The sequence below is a fragment of the Lygodium microphyllum genome, chromosome 30 (genome assembly GCF_053477565.2).
Source record: "Lygodium microphyllum isolate KBCC chromosome 30, Lygodium_microphyllum_v1.1.10, whole genome shotgun sequence".
In the NCBI taxonomy this organism is placed as follows: Eukaryota; Viridiplantae; Streptophyta; class Polypodiopsida; order Schizaeales; family Lygodiaceae; genus Lygodium; species Lygodium microphyllum.
The window spans coordinates 50219772-50237993 of record NC_141164.1 but is presented as its reverse complement, the minus strand read 5'-3'; positions in this window follow the sequence as shown (position 1 = coordinate 50237993).

Below are 18222 nucleotides of genomic sequence, written 5' to 3'. Positions count from 1 at the left end.
TTTACCATCAATAGCTTTTAGAGGACTAGCTTCCACATCAGGTTAAGGATTTGTATCCCCTTATCATCCTGTTTAGGGTTTGCCTCAATAGGTTTTAGATTATCCCTATTGTCTTCTTTAACCTTTTGTCCTCTTGTAATCACTCGTAAATTGAAAGCCTTAGTGGTGTTGACATGTATAGATTTGATAAGGGTGACACCACTACCCCACTAGGCAGCTCTTTCTCTTTGTAATATTTTATTTGGTCCCTTATCCTACTAAAGGTTATTCCCTTGTACTCGGCAAGAACTAGCTAGATGGTTGGGCTTCCCACATATGTGGCATTTGACATTAGGACAGTTTCTCGAAAAGACATGACCATCACACCACTTACATCTAAGTCTTGATGGATCATCCTCTTCAAGATGTCGATTTCCTATGGAGTTTTGCTATTTCTTTAGGAAATTAACATATATGACTATTTGTCTATATTGTTTCGTTATCATGTCAGTATAATGCTTCATCATGTCCTTGGTTTCACTAAGAACATTTCACATACTAGACACATAATTGTGATCATACGCTTATCTTTCAATTGGTCTAACCATTTGATTAGAGATTGGTCATCAGTGATTAGTTGGCATGATATTAGTGTTCATCATTTGGTTTCAATTATGTAGTGGAACCATTTGGCTAGCCACATTGGCATAGCAATATTAGGAGGAGCCAACCATATGGGCACATTTTGCATTATGCTTTCTCTTCCATTCGAATTGGTCATAGATGTACTAGTCACATCTTGACTTCCATTGATCAATGCCAAATTATTTCCACGATCTAGAATTACATTTAGGTTATCCCTAAATGCATAGGCAGCTTGTAAGCACGAGTCTACCTCCTTTGCTCATGTAATAATAGTGTCTATATTAGCAAGAGCAACACTACTCAATTGCACTTGGATATTAAAGTCTAATCCATGTAGGAAATAATATAGTTGGGTAGCAGGTGGAATGGGAATAGAGGCTTGCTATTTGTGAAACATCTCCTTCAATTTCTTAGCATATGCTCGAGCATTCTCATGGGGCTCTTAACATGTCACATTTAGAACACGTTGCCAATATTGACCACCTCTCTCAAGGGAAAACTCTCTTCAAAAGGCCATAAAGAATAAGCTAATCATGGTTATGGTCCTTGCTTCCAAGCCATGATACCACATTGCATCTCTTTCTTTCAGAGTCATGTTGAAAAACATCGTGAGATGTCCTTCATCCTGAATTGGGCAATTGAACATGAGTTTTTGGAACTCATGTTCATTGATGTGGACCTCTGCATCTTCCTCTACTAACCCATTAAAAATGGATAGAGAGAAACCTAGGGTTGGTAAATCTAGCATTCTTATAGGTATTGCAATGGGTTGTACCATAATGATGACCGGTTTCACTATAGGGGTCTATATCAATGGGACTATACCCCACTTGAAGTTGGTTGACTTGTCGGGGTAAGACGCACGCTAGAGCTTCCCCCTTCGCCTAACAGGCTGACTAGAGTAATAGGATCAACAAGGCCTCTATTTCAAAATGATATCAGACTGCTATGCTTAAGAGAATATCTCCTAAGGATCTCAACTCATCGTCTAGCCCTTTTGTCTCTTTCTTGATGTTGGTGATGGTGTCTATCAGCAAATAACGGATATATTTCAATGCTCTTTAGCATACATTGAACAACTGGTCCTTATTAACCAAGATTTGGAAAAAATTGCCGCTTATCAATGGCTATTGTGGCAAATGTACCACCTGCTGTCGGGACCAAAAATGGGCTCGAAATTGGATCTAGGGCTCTAGCCAGGGCTCCTATGCTCACCAAACCACCCTGACGGCCTCGTGGTGGCCAAGAGCATCTAGCTAAATCATGCGTTTGTAATGATTTTAAATCCAACGATATTGCCCATCCCAACTCCAACAAAGGGAGTGTACAACACATATAGGTGACTAACACCTTGTTGCATACACATATAAAGTACCCCCCAGTTGATTGCTATGGCTCCTACGATTCTCCTACAACCTAGAGATTGGCTATAGGATATGCGCTATCTAAACATAAAACAAAAGCATAACATTGTCCACTCTTTTTATAAAGCATTCTAGGAGATATTTTTATTTCCTCACTTAATCAATCCCCAAAAGAAAATCATACTATTCTACAACTCAACAATCCTTACACTCTCATTGTTGGTCAATAGTTTTAACAACCAATTGTAATGCATCTAGGAGACTTCCTCTTTCTTGATACCATGTATAACAATACACCAAGGTGTAATGCCATATAGTGGTCAAATAGATTAACCACAAATCAGCCAACATGTCGTGTGAGAAACATTCTTTCAATGATTTTCTTTTTAGCGAAGTGCTATGTTGTTTAGAAACAACATCAGACTAATCCATGCTACAGTCCCTTTAAAAAAGTTAAATGAACCTTGTATGATTCACTTCAATGCACAAAAACTTATATTTCTATGTAAAATTCTTCACATTTCTTCTTTTTTATACATTCATTTATTATGTAGGGTATTTCCTATGTTTCACAATATTTTTTCCATAAAGACACCCTCTAAACAACCACTTTAACACAAAAATGAGTGTAGGCTGAGTCCAACCTCATCTCTACAATCCTTATATACTTACCAAAATTTCTCTAATTTTTAATAATTTCTCTCATCCTTAAACTAATTTTATATATTTAAATAAATTTTATAATTTATTTTAATGACTATTTTTTTCTAATTTTCAAATTTATGAAGCTTATATGGATTGTGATTCAGCATTATATTCAATATAACTCCATAGGAACACCATTTGAACCATTAAAATCCATGAAATTATAGCTTTTCTATTAAATCCCACATTGCAAATTTTACACATTTGATACTCATTACATGAATTGCTAGAAATTACTTTCCTCATTCTCTCAGCCCATATGAATCACATTTATAGTAAGAGAGAAAGAGGAGAGAGAAATATGAAAATTTGAACTTTTCATACAATGCATCAAATCTCGCGCGGTCTGGAATGATGCGGAGCAAAGAAATCAAGGAATCCATGGCCACAAGTATGACACGATTTGAATGGGTAAAAAAATAATTATTTTAATGGATTGAGGGATCATTAAAAAAATGGTGCCTTCTTCTCCCCCCTTGCCCCCCTTTATCATGTTTCTTGAAGTTTGCCTCTTCTTAATCTACATTAATCATTTAAATCTTAAAAAAATTGGATCAACCCTTCCTATTCACACGGTTTGGAAGTGGTTTCAGGCCAAATGGAGGGGCAAATGATCTCAGATTCGTGATCTGACTAGATGGCTGGCTTCATCAAAATCTTTTACCTTGGCCTATATCACTTGCTTTTTAGCTTCCGGATCAGGTAACTGCTTCATAACGCTAAACCTTGCGGCCATTAAATGGGGGGTCAAATGAACTGCGATTGACGAGTGGATACTTGCTTGGATTCCTGACATTGAAATGCACCTAGAAAAACTCTAGCACCTTGATCTATGATCAACACATTTTTCACCAAAAATACCTCTTTTATGGATCATGGGCTATTTTGTGCTTTAAATTTGGCTCTATAATTCAACTCTCAAATGTCTTTATCTCCTTGCTCATGATTTTGAGCCTCATTAGTGTAATTTTAACCCTCGTAACACTCTATGACATCATCATTCATTGCTTCTAAAATAAGGACATTCTTCTTGTTCTTGGCCATTGAAAGAAAAGGGATGTATAGTGGACTTCCTATCAATAAATCTTTTATTTGTCCTCAAATATAGCCTACATCCGTCTATTCTTTTACAAATAAAGCTCCAGCGTGCAAGAAGAGGGAAATAGGAAAAAGGACCTTGCCACAATGGTCGGTCATGTAAAAAGGGATGGGTGCCCATGGGATTTTAGGGCTTGTATATAAAGTTCAAAAAGTGAATGGAAGCTCATTCTTTGGTGTGTGGCTAACAAGAGTCCTCTCTTCTTCTCTTCTTCTCTTCACCTTGCTTGTGTGTGTGCTCTTGAGAGAGGGAGTGTGAGAGTGTGAGGGAGTGAAGGATCAAGAGGGTGAAGCTCTTCACCATCTCCTCTTCTCTTCTTCTCTTCTCTTTTCTCGCACGCGCACGGCTATGGTGGATGCAGCTCAATGGAGGAGGCTTGAGGATGCTTGAGCTAGCATCTAGGATCATGGAGCTACCGGTGTGTGCGAGGGAGGAGGAAACTCATTTCAGAATCGAGGTAAACTCACTACACTCGTAGGTTCGAAGGCATATTGGCTAGGTGAGAGATAGCCATTAGAGCTTGCTTGAAACACTTGAAACAATAAGTGGTCAGTGGGTCTTGGTGGTTGAGTGTGAGCACCCTCCACATTTTGGTTCCGTTGCCAGGACCAACAGATTTAAGCTTGAGCACTTGTGTGCCTCATATCGAGCATCGAAGTAAGGGATTCATCCTCGAAACGGAGCATCAAAGTAAGGGATTCATCCCCAAAACGGAGCTTGAGATAAGTAGGAAGTTTGGGTTTTTTGATCTTCGATACAAATAAGTATTTTGGTTATTTTGGTTGTTTGATGATTGGAAAAGAAGGGGAAATCATTTCACTTATTTGCTTTTGATTCTTGCTGCATTTAGCGTAGGTTAGGATTAAGAAATCAGATTGGAAAAGTGTAGGGTTTGCTGCCATAAACCATTGCAAAACAGGGCACAAATCATGGTAAATAATAAAAAAAGAGTGTTTGAAATGATTTAATGTCGGCAATTGAATGATTGGGGATAGCAAGACCTTGCTCGAAAGGGGTTTAAGGGCCAGGAGACCATAGAAGAGCTCATTTTTCACCCTAGCATTGCGAGAGAGAGAGAGAGAGAGAGAGAGAGAGAGAGAGAGCTTCCATTGGTGATTCGATTCGATCTTGCCATCGGGGAGTTCTTCCCATGTGCCAGGTATATCAAACCCTTCCTCCTATGTCCTTGTTGTGATCTGGAAGTTTGTGTGCCTTGTGATTTCTTGGATCGTTGGATTTTAGGAAATCATCCTTGGCGCTGCCATCGTCCCGCGCAACTCGGCCTATCCAAGTGGCTTGGTTCTAGGCCGAGTCCCAGAATTGGCTCTCGGTTCTCTTGCATTTGGCCAATTTGGCCTGTCTGAATGGAAAACTCGGCTAACACCTTTAAATTTGGCCCTTGGCCATTGCGCCTTGGCTCATCTGAACGTACCATTCAACCCTGTTTGGATTCGCCCTCAGCCAACTTGATTCGGCCCAAACCAACTCAGCCATTTCCACTCGGGCCTTTTTGACTCGACCATGTCCATTCGGCTGTCCGAGCTGCAAATTCAGTCACTGTTCCTATTAGCCCTCGACCCCCGTCCGAATCCACCACTCAGCCCCTACAATTCGGATGAGTTGGGCCAAGTCAGATTTTTGAAATTTTTTTGGAAAATTGCACAAGACCCAGCTAGATTTCAACCGCACAAACCTTTGTGAGCCATGCCAACGCCCAGAACTCGATTCTGGCGAGGAATAGGTGAATTCACAAGACGCAGCCGCTTAGCAGCTTGAGTAGGTTGTTGAGAGAGTCAGCGCCTTAACGACATCCAGTGGAGTCATAGACCCTGAAACGAACCTAAAATGAGTAAGATAACACAACAAGAAACCCTAAAACCTATCAAGATGACCAAAAATTGATCAAATAAGCCCATCAGGCCTAAGATGAAACGAGAGTGCGTAAGCCGCTTAGACACTTGTTCTTCACACTCACCTTGATTTCTAGCATTTGAAGTACACCTAAGAATAGCCAGAAGCTTGATTGAGCACAAGTGCACGAAAAAGAATACACACACACACCCCACATTGAGTGGAGGTAATTTGAGGATTGTATGCAATAATTATGGAACTCACTTAGATAAAAGAACTTGAAGGAATCCACCAATAGGAGAAGATTCCAAGACATAGATGGGCAATCGGAGCCCTGCGTAGGATAGCGAACAACGCGATAGAGACGTGGATCTACCCAACCTACTTAACCTTATCGACGGCTTGGTGGAGCACGAGAATGCAACCATGTCAGAAGAAAGCTCAAACCACAGGCAAAATGACGAACTCGACTCGGGATTTTTCCTAGAAGTGATCCAACAATTGGTGAATAGCTACGATTCTCACGCTCGGTATGAGCACCGCGGTAGAACGGTAGAAGCCATCATAGCTGACCTAGAGGAGGAATGAAGTTAGCCCACAAAGCACTGCAAGGCATAGTGGAATACAACCAAGACCAGCAAATTAAGAGCCTGAGGCAGGACACAGAGATGCAAGAGATACAACGAGTGCTAAACCTAGCAGGCAGGAATCGAACTATCCATGAGAGAGCACTAGAAGGAGACTTGACGTTGAGTGAGCTTCTCATGAAGCGATTGCTAGATAACACAACAGCAGAGCAGAGCGCTTAGCATTAGCGACGTCACTACTAGCAGGGTTAGGGGTAAACCAAGGCTCCAAGAGCTAGTCTAAGATACTAGTTGTCGATAATAAGCAGTTCAATAAGTACCAGCCCCACGACGATCCATACAGCTTCATAGAGTAGTTCAAGCAGGTTTGCGAGGCAAACGGTCTCACTGACTTGACTCAATGCTCTCAAGCATTTGGGCTTTGCTTAGGTGACAATGGTCGGACTTGGTACATGAGGCTAAATGCCGCAGAGTGAGCGAACTTAAATGGCCTCAAAAACCTCTTCATTAAGAGATTTTTTGAGCCTGGATACTCTGACAACACGCTAGTATGATTTATGAATGTCAAGCAGAAAGAAAAAGAGGACATCCATGACTATGTGACCCACGTGAGGAGTCTCTTCAAGAGAACCTCGATGGGTGAATGACCGACCGAAAGAGCAGTGTTGGTGGTATTCATCAGCGGAATACAAAATGAGGAGCTTTATAAGGCCTTGGCAGGTAACTTGAGCTTGCAACGAGACGCGCTAGCTAGGGTATTCAAATAAGCCATTTGAGTAGAAGACTAGCTAAATGAGAGGAGCTCTTGGAACTCGAACCAAGAAGAGACCAACCCTAGAAGTTCGGAGAGAGCTTCAGCATCCAGCGAGCAATCAAGCATAAGTACCCAAGATAAGGGAAAGGCCACAGACACAAACCCAAGAATTGGCTGACATGAAAATGGAAATATCCAAGATGCAAGAGATGCTAAGACGACCAACGTGCCCACACATCTAATGAGTGCACTATGGCAGAAACCACTTGCTAGCCAATTGACCCCAGGTCACGACCTTGTGCTAATTGTGGTAGGTTTGGTCACGACGTTGCGCATTGTAGATTATCTAGAAGTCTTACATACTCACAACCATACTGTCAACCTTACCTAGCGAATAGGCCGCAACAATTCTTCAAAAAGGGAGCCTCATTGGCCCTTCTCGTGCAAACGACATTAAGCCGACTGTTCCTAGAATGGACATAAATCCTACTGGAATACCTAGATTGTTTGGTCCCTATGTGACCCATTCATCAAGCGACACTCCAATCCACTATATGGAAGAGCCAAATGAGGAAGAGACTTACGTATACCCTTACGTCTCGCACGCTGATGAGGGCAATGCAGTCCTTATGGACTATCGACTAGTATCGGTGATGGCGTTAGGTAGGGGACGAGGTAGAGGCCTAGGAGGGCAGATCCAAGAACCAATCATATGTTGGACTTACGGTCACCCAAGATGCGTCTCATCATGATGTCCTAAAAGGGAGCAACAAAATAGAGACAAGGCTGACCTAAGGTGCCTTGAGTGCAGAATCACTCATCTCTTTGTTGACTGTCAAAGCGAAAACCATCCTCAAGTTTGGCTAACATGCCATTTGTCCCATTGGGACTGTTTGGTGTCAAGAATCTAGATGGGGAGGCTACACCTATCCCATTGCATGTCATGACCTGTGCACAAATAAAGCAGGCTGGCATATCACTGCGAGGTCCTAGCAATCTTGATGCAGCCTCGAGAGGAAAGAAGAGCTGTAGGCGAAGGAAGAAGAGACTCGAAGCTAAAGGCACGCTCAAAACTGAGAGTGCCACAACTCTACCTGCTGGAAAGAAAGTCACTGATGCTGAGGCAGAGACAGCAGCCCCAAAGACGGCTGAAAAGGGAAGTGCTAAGGTTGGGGAGTATCCCAACCCAAAGTGCCAACTAGAGACCATCGAGAAGGTGAAGGAGTGGGTAAAGGAGGTCCAAAAGAACACCTGAAAGATGCTGAGACCATCTTAGAGGACAAGATCGAGGATCTCTCCAGCATAAGCACGCTAGTCTCAACCCCTCGACCAAAATCGAGAGATGCGATTGAGCCACAAGAAGTATCGCTTAGGCAAAGACTTAATGCTACGGGCCAGCAAATCAGTGTCATGGCCATTGGCCAAGACAATCTGGAATAGGAGAAAAATAAGCAGCCCCAACGACCTCCTCACCACTCTAGTGACCACCCCTGTGACGCTAAGCCTGGGAGATTTGCTTAGGCAGCATTCGACCCTATGGCAAGACTTGAAGTAGTGGGTTAAAGGATCACGAGAGCAAGCTGATGTAGACCTACAAGAACATGATGCAGAGACCCAGGTACCGAGTTTGACGTTGCACTCTGTGCCTAAGTCCTTGCACGTTAATGCTTTTTGGGAAGGCAGTGAGATACATGCAGTCTTATCGGAGAGGCGACATAACAAGGAAAGGGATTGTAGACACAGGGGCGGGAGTTAGTATACTGAGCCACGCAGTGCCCCAAACTTGGGGCAACCCACTTGTCAAGACTGCTAGGTTCAATGTCACATTAGCTAACGGAATGAAAGTGAAGCCATTTGGGGTGCTAAAAAACTGGCCAGTGAAAATCGCAGGAGTCCAATTCTTAGTTGACTTTGTAGTCATGAAGGGAGTGGACTACGATATCCTATTGGGCCGACCTTGGATGCGCAATGCTAGAGTGATTGAAGATTGGGGGAATGGTCTCATCTTCCCAGGCAATAGAACAAAAGCTGTAAGGGTAGAAATGGACTCCTAGAAGACTATACCAATCGACCTTGATGCCATTTTCGTGATGCTTAAGGGTGATGCTCAGGTTAAGAAATCCTACGAGCCCCTAACTAAGTATATCCCATGTCCTGAAGATGAGCGACATTGGATGCATGTCCTTGCTACCATGGACCTGCCGTTCTCAGACAATGAGAAGTACAAACATGCCATTAAAATGATCCACAAGCCCAAGGGTACATCCTCAGTACCGGTCTACATGATGGCAGGATATCTTCGCAGAAGACCCAACCCTATCACTTTCCAAGTGCCAAAAAACAAGAGGGAACTCTAGGAGATTTTAGAGTATTTGACCGGTAAGCTAGCTAGAAATCTAGCATCAAATTGCAAGCCACTCCAAGATCTCTTAGATGAACCAAGGTGGTGATGGACTAGGGTGCATGACCTAAACCCCATGTACAATTGGGCCCTAGTCCCCAATCAAAGACACAAGATATACCAAGACCTAGGAGATGACAAGCAGTCAGATGAAGATGCTTCCGATGACGAATACAAAGATTGCTGCTCCTTTAGTGATGAGAGTGAGGTTAAGATAGATACCATAGAATACGACACTGAAGGATGAGAGATAGAACAGATATGAGTAGACTCCAATCCAGAGAGAAAGAACACCTTCAGGATAGAGCGAGGGGTCATGATTGTGATCGCGCTTGGTTGAAACATATAGGAGCCATAGACTTTGAACAAGCAGGCCTAACCCAACCAGGTGCCACGCCACTGCTTAGAACAAAGTCACCCTCTAAGTTGCGACCACTTGGAGAGACTACCTCTTCTAGCAAAGATAGGGAGTTTGATTCTGAGTTGGAAGGGAGCTGAGAGAGCGACCTAGAAATACCTAGGCCTTCCAAGACTAGACATACCAAGGGGGACCAACCCGTCCACTTGAGGCGTAGATAGTTAAAGGAAGAAAGGGCAAAACAGCCTAAGGACGCATGAGTAGACGAACAACAAAAACCACAGGATCTCCCTAAGAGATTTACGAAGTTCAAGAAGGGTGATACAGTAGTGATCCTGCTGGGTGCCAAACATCAAGGGCAAGCGAGTGAACCCATCGAGGGACCTAGCAAAGTCAAGGAGGTGAACCTAGCCTAGGAAGGGAGATACCCCGACCTATCTTTTTTGCTGATGACTTGATGGAGGAAGAGGAGACAAGTCTCGTTGCTCTCTTGCAAGAGTATATAGATGTATTCGCTTGGTCCTAAGAAGAGATTAAGGGGGTAGATCCGAGTGTAGTGACTCATAACATACCCATGATGCTAGATGCAATGCCGGTCAAGCAGCGACTATACCCTATGAATCCAAAACACGCTCATGCGATCAAGGAAGAGATTGACAAGATGATGAGAGTAGGATTCATCTACAAAATTGAGCACACAGACTGGGTATCACCCATAGTCATTGTAATGAAGAAAAATAGAAAGATTAGAGTGTGTCAATTACAAGAAGGAGAACGTTGCCACTAAGAGGGACAACTACAGATTGCCATACATCGAGCACATGCTCAAGAGAATGGCGGGCAAAGAGGCCTACAATTTTCTACACGGCTTCTTTGATAAAATCAGGTGCAGGTGCATCTTGACGATAGGCATAAGACTGCATTCACCACTGAGTGGGGTGTCTTTGCCTACATAGTCATGCCCTTCGGGTTGACTAATGCTCCAGCCACCTTTCAATGCCTTATGTGCACTATATTTAAAGACATGCTCAGGAAAGAGTTAGAAGTTTTCGTAGACGACTTGTGTGTTCGCTCGACATGGAGAGAATACTTAGACAAACTTTGAGCAGTCTTTGAATGGTGTTGCCTATATCGTCTCTCTCTGAATCCCTTAAAGTGCCAGTTCTAGGTAAAGCATGGATGCATCCTAGGGCACGTGGTGTCGAAGAATGACATTGCCATGGAATTTTCGAAAGTCAGGGTCATTGTTGATCTTCTACCCCCAACCAACTATGAGGGAGTTCAACGCTTCTTAGGTCATACGGGGTATTATCGGCGGTTTATGCTGAGTTATGCATTGATTGCTAGACCTTTGTACAAATTGTTGATTATATTCGAATGGATTGAAGAATGCCAACGTGCGTATGAGAAACTAAAAAAGGCTCTGACCACATCACCGATTCTACGAGCCCCAGATTGGACCATTACCTTCCATGTGCATATTGATGCTTCGAAATTTGTTGTGGGGGCAGTGTTGTGCCAACCTGGCGAACACAATCTCAACTATCTAGTGAGCTTTACTAGCAGAAAACTGAACTACTCGACGACAAAAAGAGAAGGTTTGGCCATGGTATTTGCCATGAAGAAATTTCAACATTATCTATTAGCTACGCCTTTCACTTTCTTTGTGGACCATCAAGCCTTGCTATATTTAGTAAACAAACCTTGTGCTACAGGACGCATACCTCGATGGCTCCTTCTGCTTTTAGAATTTGACTTCTCCGTGGTTGTACAAAAGGGAAAGCAACACTACATGACCGACCACATGTAACGCATTCCCACGGGAGAGGCCGTTGGACAAGGCATCATCGATGAGACGTGCACTTGTTTAGCATATCTAGTTATTTTGAGCCGACTTGATGCCATATTGGGTAGATGACATAGTCTAAGTGCTTGAGCATGGACTACCTGAATGACCGATAGAGAAAGCCCAACTTAGGTGACTTATCCTCAAGATCCAACCCTATCAATTGATAGTAGGCCAGCTATATAGGCTAGGGCAAGACGGATTGTTATGTAGATGTGTATGTGAGCATGAGATGCACGATGCGCTCTCAGAGACGCACAACGGAATTGCTGGAGGACACTTTAGCGGAGATATGACAACCCATAAGGTTTTGTAGTCTCAACTATGGTGGTCCACACTTTTTCACAATGCGAAACGATTCGTTAAGCACTATGACGAGTGTCAGTGGGACAAAGGTCCTGGTTCGCAAGGATCAGATGGAGCTAACCCCAACAATTGCATGACAACCCTTCGAAAAATGAAAAATTGACTTCATAGGACCCATTAGTCTTGTAGCATAATACTTGCAAGCCAAGTACGTCATTGTAGCCATTGACTATCTAATGAAATGGGCAGAAGCAAGAGCTACGAGAAAGAATGGCGCTAGAACGACTGCCAAGTTCCTATGGGAGCAGGTAATCTCACGATTCGGTTGCCCCATCGAACTGGTTTAGCAACCAGGGTACACACTTCATTAATGAAGATATTGCACATCTTCTATCCACCTTTCTAATTATCCATTGAAAATCCTTGCATACTATCCTCAGACAAATGGCCAGGTAGAATCCACAAATAAAATTCTAGTAAACGTCCTGACCAAGGTAGTCTCTGCTTCGCGCAGTGAGACTGGGATAACAAGTTGATGGCAGCCTTGTGGGCTTATCGCACAGCTTATAAAATGACTGTAGGCCAAACACCTTTTAGGTTGACCTATGGAACTGAAGCAATTCTACCTATAAAGTTCTTCGTTCCTAGCCTAAGGATTGCACTTCACGAACGATGGGAAGGGAAGGAGGCATGAACGAAATGTCTACTTGAACTCGAACACCTCTTGGAAACTTGACTTCTAGCTACCCATGTGCCCATATGCGAGAAAGCACGATGCGAAGGCTGGTTTGACAAGTATGTTAAGCAGTGCGATTTTGAACATGGAGACTTAGTGCTCTTGTACTCCATTAAGGGGCATAAACAGAAAATGAAGTTTAAAGGTCTAGGGCCTTTCAAGGTTCGTGCCATCAGCCGAACTGGTAATATCAAACTCGAGACTCTGGAAGGCGAGGGCATAGGCATCTTCAATGGCAGTTGAATTAAGAAATACTACCCTCCCACGCATCCTCTGCATGTACCACCAAGGTTAGAACCCCTTGTTAAGGTACGAGTAGCCACAATCACAGAGATTGACGATGAAAATGAGGAAGCCATAGAACCTACTTATTACCTCTGCATCACGGTCACTGCCAACAAATAGACATGCACTTTCAATGCCTTGATCATTGAGGGAGCAGACTTCAATGTCTTAACCCACCATCATTGGACCCACATTGGCATGCCACAATTATAGCCCACTACTGCCAAACTAAGCCCATATGGGGGCTGATCATATACACTCCTAGGGAAGTGTAGGGATGCAATTTCTATTGAGTCTAAGAGCATACAAATGATATTTTATGTGTTGCCAAACACTAAAGATGTAGGCATAGAGTCACTGCTAGGTCGAACCTTTAAAAAGGAAGCTCACTGCAATGTCGATTATGAGTCATAGCATATCCATCTAGCCATTAGCAATGTTTGCATAGTAGCAGCTTTCAGCAAGGGATGTGCGACTCCTATGAGATCCGCAAAGCCACCACCGATATAAACACCTGCAACCAAGTCTAAGGAGGGGGGTTGTGACTTGTTACAACCCACCAAGGCTCTACGCTAGCAACTCGGTAAGGCCAAAGTCAATGCCCATGAACCCCAATTCAGAAAGTTAGGCACATTTGATGGCCTTGGTTGGCCGACTCCGTTCCTAACTCCCTAGCCCTTTTTGACTCCCCACTTCATGCTTAGGGCACCTCAAGGGCAAGACATACCTAGGGAGGTAACACTCGCCTATGGTTAGAATTGTCACCCTAAGCTACACACACTGCACCTCCCTTCATACTACGAACGGGGTCCTCAAGTGTGGGACATCACCTAGGCCTGTGGTTAGACCCAGCTCCCCATTCCACCAGTACGAGTACACAGCACTGCACGGTGAGGTAGACACTCCCCTTAGGTAGAGCACTTTCTCCTTTTAGATATAACGAGATGCTGCAAACCACCAACTTTGGAGGCCCCCATCATCCACTCGACATACCTTGGGTTCTCCATCCAAATCATTACCAAAGCTTCCCAATCAACGGAGTCCACATGTGGCCCTATCATCACCCCACCAGCCACTTGCCCAGAGCTCACCCTTCCACAACAAAGAGCTCGAAGTGCCATGGGATTGGCACCCATCTCGGAGGGGGGTAATGTTAACCTCATTCGAGATAGTAGAAATATGAAGCAAAGAGCAAAAAAAGGACAGAAAAAGAGCAAAGATGCAGAGGCGGCACCTAAAGCTAAGTTGAGGCAAAAAGCACAATTTTAAATGGAAGGCGCCTCAAAAAACTCAAAAAACTCTTGTAAAAGAGTGCTAGACTCCCTCCTGTGCCATTTGTAAAAGAATAGACGGGTGTAGGCTTAAGGCATGAGGCAAGAAGAGGGAAATAAGAAAAATGACATTGCCACAACGGCCGGTCATGTAAAAAGGGATGGGTGTCCATGGGATTTTAGGGCTTGTATATAAAGTTCAAAAAGTGAATGAAAGCTCATTCTTTGGTGTGTGGCTAACAAGAGTCCTCTCTTCTTCTCTTCACCTTGCTTGTGTGTGTGCTCTTGAAAGAGGGAGTGTGAGAGTGTGAGGGAGTGAGTGTGTGGGAGTGAAGGCTCAAGAGGGTGAAGCTCTTCACCATCTCCTCTTCTCTTCTTCTCTTCTCTTCTCTTCTCTTTTCTCGCGCGCACACGACTGTGGTAGATGGAGCTTGATGGAGGAGGCTTGAGGATGCTTGAGCTAGTAACTAGGATCCTGGAGCTACTGATGTGTGCAAGGGAGGAGGCAACTCATTTCGACATCGAGGTAAGCTCACTACACTCGTAGGTTCGAAGGCGCGTCAGCTAGGTGAGAGATAGCCATTAGAGCTCGTTTGAAAGGCTTGAAACAATAAGCGGTCTATGGGTCTTGGCGGTTGAGTGTGAGCTCCCTCCATAGTAAAACAGAAATATCTTGAGATCCTGATATCGGATCGATGCAATTTTTTATTCAAAATGGAGCTTAGTATCCGATATATATACCCAACCATCAAGCTTGAATTATGGATCAATATAAAATTTTCTATAATAAGATCTTTACTTCTATACAGAAGTTCCCTACACCCTGTCTACTACCTGTAGATGCCCTGTTTAGACCTGTAGGAGTTCCTTGTGTAACAACAAACCCTGCAAACACCTATAGGGACTTGGAAAGGGTTATTGGGTACATGTGGGCTCAAGGTAGACTTGTAAAATAGTGGACACCTATTATGAAAGCTTGTGAGGCTTGTAGCAACCTGTAGGTATCAAGAGAGCAAGAAATATCGTGCATCTCTTCCATTCTTTGTTCCAATGAAACTTCAAGAACATGTGACTCTTTGAATGGACTGAGATATTATTGTACCACTGTATCATTGCCAAAGAGGATGTACCTACACCTAAACTTAAAATTTGAGTGGGTTTCAAGACTTAAGGGGTGTGCTAACTCCATCCTCAAGCTAGTTGGTGCACCCTTTCAGGGTCATAATCAGGAAGGGAAGGTCATCTCTCTATTGTCTTTTCGACTCGCTTAGCATACACTTTGTCCTCTGGAAATGAATTGTTGAGTGTTGAAATGACTTGTTTTTTGGCTGATTTTTGTTGTTTTTGAGAGCTGAATGGTTGATTTTATGAGATGATTGATTGATTTGGAAGTGGTTTGAGAGTGTTTTGGATGATATTGATTGTGTTTTGGAAGATCATGATGATTATTGGTGGTTCTGTGATGTTCTGATAGGTTCTGATTGGTTCTGTATACCTTCTATTTTGCTCTATTTTGGTCTGTTTTGTTCTGATTGTCTTCTGTAAGGAGGGATGGAGTATTGATTGATGAAGATTGAGATATTGTGAAAGCTTATTGAATGGTTTGTGAGAGTATGGAATGTTTTGAGAATGAGTTATGTGGTTTTGATGACCTTCTGTAACCTTCTGTAGGTCTTCTGTAGAGCTTCTGTTCTGTTATGTACTGTAGCTATTCTGGTACTGTTCTGTGACTATTCTCTATGCTTCTGTATGTGTTCTGATGGATGAGAGTGTAGCTTTGAAAAGTTTTCTAACCTTGGAAAGAGGTGAATACAAGTGCAAAAGAGCTGGAAGAAGTGAAAGAAGTAGCTGCTGAAGACTCAAGTGAAGACTAGAGTGAAGTGACAGTGGTGAGCTATGAAAGGACACTGTAGTGGCTCTAGTGACTCTTCATATCAGACATACCTCTTGGGAGGGGTATCCACGACCTAAGAAGGATTATTGAGAGTGATTTTTGAGAGATTGTAGAGAGGATATGATGTATTATTGATGGAGAGAGAGAGAGAGAGAGTCAGAGATAGCCAATTCTACTGAAACAGAGTGATTGTATATGAGAGATTGAGAGAGAAGACTATAAAGATATTGAAGATGAATACTATGTGATGTATTTCCATTCAAAGATGGTGTATTCCTTTGCTTTCTTTGTTCTATTGATGGATTTTGCGAAGATGTTGAAGAATATGGTTGATTCTATCAAATCCGTGGGAGATCTACATAATGCTGCATGAAGATTTGTTGTGCATGGTGTTCTTTTCTTCATTGTGATAATATGAAACATAATAAACAAGCTTGTTGATGTTACAAGATAGATTTTCTTGCAAGAGAATTCCCTTTTCCTTGGTGTTCCTCTCGGGGCTCTATGTTTTTGGTGCGCAGCCGGGGAAACTTGCCATCAACAAGCACCAGAAGAGGCTGAAAAAGAAGGAAATGGCATTGCCAAGAAGAGAAGAATTCAATGGATGTTTGTAAAGTTCCTTCTTCCACTGAAGAGTTGGAATTCCTCATAATCAAAGCCACTTTCCATAAGAAGTTCATCCCACAATGGCGAAAACACATCATTATCATGATGCATGCTCTATGTGGTGGACAATTTCCTCTTCCTATTGAAGCAGCAGAAACTTGCATCTTGGTAGCAAACTGTTTGGGAACAAACTGAAGAGCAGAAACAGAGAGAATGACCATCCATGGAAGATTTGGCATTCATTGAGAAGTTTCCAGACAACATCAAGTGGGAGATTGTGAAGAAGCTTCAGGAGTCTTGGTCTGTAGAGGTTCACAGGGACAAGAAGGAAAAGAGTTGGAATTTGTTCGTGGATGCTCAATAGCAAGATACATGGGATGCTTGGTGTACTGATAATCTTCTGTTTGTTCAATTAGCAACCCACTGGAAGTTGGTAGACAGAGTGTTTTTCACAACATACACTGTTGAAACCATTAGAAGCTGGCATTACTATGATGATGGCACCACCACAATGCTCAGACGTATGCATTTTGACACCTTCAGAACCGAATACCTTCCTCTGTGCAGTGGCATGAAAGCAGAATTCAGGGACGTTGAAAAGAAAGAAGTAGAAGAAATGTTGGCAAGAGAATCCTCCAGAGACTGAAGCCTTTTGTTAACCCTCTATGGAGCACTAACAACCTAGTGGAGCCAACCCCCTGATGAATGACACAATAAAGAGGCAAGCGTTAGAACGAGTCCAGAGGTACGTGAGAAGAGAGAAAGCAAAAATCAGAGCCGAGAACGAGCTCGCAGCAGAAGCCGCCTTTGACGCCTTTGCGGAACTCTTTACAGAAGTCCCAATGGCACATCAAGCCCTTCCGCCTCCTGCTGGAGGTCCACTTCCAAGCCAGATTCGTCCTGGAAATATTGATGACAGGCCAGCGAATGTAGTCCCATTGCCAGTTTTTAAGGGAGAGTACAATGAAGACCCCGATCTTCATGTAGCAGAGTTTATGGTAGCATGTGTGGCTAACAATGCCAGAACCCCTGAGCATTGGTTGGCAATATTCCCCGCCACTTTCAAGGGCGCGGCATTTCAGTGGTATGAGAGACAAGCAGCAGGAACTTTTGGCACATGGGATGACCTGAAGTTGGCCTTCCTCACTAAATTCAGGCGTGAAGGTTTTGAAGAGCGGATGAGAGAGGAATTTATGAACCTAAGTCAATCCTCTGGAGAAAGAGTAGAAGCTTATGTCTCACGAATGGAATCCATCCTGAAGAGATAGACTAACCATAATCTAGATGATGGCATTCAAAAGGGGGTGTTTCTCAGAGGATTACAACCAGAAGTCCGTAAGTTTGTGGAGCTGCAAAGACCAGCCACACTACAAGCTGCAACAGAAGGTGCAAGACTGTACGATGAAGTGGAAGCTCGATTAGCGATGAATACAGGAGGAGGAGTCCTACCTCCTCTGATGCCAGGAATGATGTATCCACCAAATGCAGTTCCAGGGACTGTTCCCTATCCCTACCAACAGATGCCCCCAGTATCA